Genomic DNA, 2,317 nt, shown 5'->3' with positions numbered 1-2,317 from the left:
TCTTTCTTTCCTTCTCTTGCCTGATTGCTCTGGCTGGGACTTCTAACACTTCTATGTTGAATAGAAGTGATGACAGTGGGTACTCTTGTCTTGTTCCAGTTCTTAGGGAGAATGTTTCAACTTTTCCCCATTTAGTATGATATTGGTTGTGGGGGTTGTCATATATGGCTTTTATAATTTTGAGATATGTTCTTTCTATTCTAGTTCACTGAGGGTTTTTATCATGAAAGAGTGCTGGGTTTTATCAAATGCTTTTTCTGCATCTGTTGAGATGATCATATGGTCTTTGTTTTTGCTTCTGTTTATGTGGTGAATGTTAATTGATTTTCTGTGTTCATGTGATCACGATGAATTATCTTTCTGATGTGTTGAATTCAGTTTGCTAGTATTTCGTCGAGGATTTTTGCATCTATGTTCATAAATGATATTGGTCTGTAGTTTTTTTGTTGTTGTCGTCTCGTTTCCTGGCTTTGGTATCAAGGTAATAATAATACTTGCTTTGCAGAATGAGGTAGGGAGGATTCCTTCCTTCTTGATGTTATGGAATAATTTCTGTAGGATAGGTACCAGTTCTTTGTAGTTCTGGTAGAATTTGGCTATCAATTTGTCCAATCCAGGGCTTTTTTTTTGTTGAGAGATTTTTTTTTATTACTGCTTCAATTTTGCTGCTCATTGCTTTTCAAAATTAAAAATACCATATAGCACACATCTGAAACACCAAGCAGTGTTCTAAGCTCTTTTCATATATTGAGTTAATTATTCTTCACAGCAACCCTTTTAGGAAGTTATTAATTATCTTAGTTTGGGTTGCTATAACAGAATACCATACACTGGGTAGCTTATAAACGATAGACATTTATTTCTCACTGTTCTGGGGGCTGGAAATCTGAGATCAGAGTGCCAGCATGGTTGGGTTCTGGTAAAAGCTTTTTTCTAGGTTGCAGAATCCCAGTTTCTCCTTGTGTTCTTACATAGAGGGAAGAAAACTAGCTAGCTCTCTGGCCTCTTCTTAACCAATTCCATTCATGGGGGCTCCAACCCCCTGATCTAATCACCTCCCAGTTTCAACATATGAATTGGGTGGTGGGGTGGGGCACAACTATTCAGTTCATTGCGTTAATCTTCTTAATTCTATATATCATATCTCTTTCTTAATCACAAGACTTCAGTGGCTGGTATGGCTCTCAATGAAATATAGGGTTACATTGAGATTCAAAGCCCCTTACAATGACCCAATTTCCCTTTGTGGAACCATCTCCTACGGTTTCCTTCCATGAACTGACTCTGGGTTTTCCATTCCTTATGTCCTTACTTCTGTAATAAATTCTGCTTCGGATACTTCTTTTCCTGACTTGAAATCTGATGATTTTCTCCAGCTCTACTTTCTCTATGTAATCTTTTCTGATATCAGATCAAGTGTAATCTTCCCATATTCAACTCCCTTAGGACTTTTTTTATGCTTTTCTGTGTACACAGAGTGAATTCCCTATGGTAGGGTAAGCTCTTTGATAACAGAAAATGTTTTACTTATCTCTGAAGTGTTTAGGAAAGAATAATTGCTTGAGATATATCTACTGAACCTGATACAAGAATGAAAGAAAAGGGGGTTTTCTGCTAGGATTACCAGAATTTTCTACTTGGAAATTTTCAGTGGCTTCTCAGAGCCTATATTCTATATTCAGAGCCAAATTCTAAGAATTTGAAGCTGACAAAACTTACTATTCTAGTCTTTTACAACTGTACTCTTTTATTTGAATTGTTTCCAGTTTAATTATTTATACTCCCTAAAATATGTGTACATTTCTCAACTTTCCTTTATTTGTGATTCTGTTTATTCTGGTATTCTATAAATTCTTTGAGGGCAGGAACTATGTCTTATATATTTTAGTATTTTTATGACTAAACAGTACAGGGTCATAGTAGGTACTCAGAACTATCTCTTGAGTGAATAAATGCTATTTACCAATCTATAATGTCTTCTTATCTGCTCTTCAATTACCACAAGCTAATGAGTTCCTTGAAGCTCAATTCCAATACTATACTGATTTTTAAAGCCTCTCACTTCATGTGGGAATAATGCATTTCTTTTCACCATAAATGCATTATATGTATTACTTTAATTTGGAGATTTTTAACCCAGCCTTAGTTGGTATCTTAGTTTCACACGATCTAGATATGCCTTCCAGATAGTAAACAAGCACCTTGAGAATCAAATCACTTCCTATATTCATTTTACATGTCTGACCAATGACAATGCCTTATGTAAGTTCAACTTCCACTCTATTTCAATGGCTCAACTGAGGCTACATCACTTCCA

Source organism: Propithecus coquereli, unplaced genomic scaffold (assembly GCF_000956105.1).
Source record: "Propithecus coquereli isolate 6110/MARCELLA unplaced genomic scaffold, Pcoq_1.0 Scaffold159, whole genome shotgun sequence".
Lineage (NCBI taxonomy): Eukaryota > Metazoa > Chordata > Mammalia > Primates > Indriidae > Propithecus > Propithecus coquereli.
The sequence above is the reverse complement of the archived record's forward strand: the minus strand, read 5'-3'. Positions refer to the sequence as shown.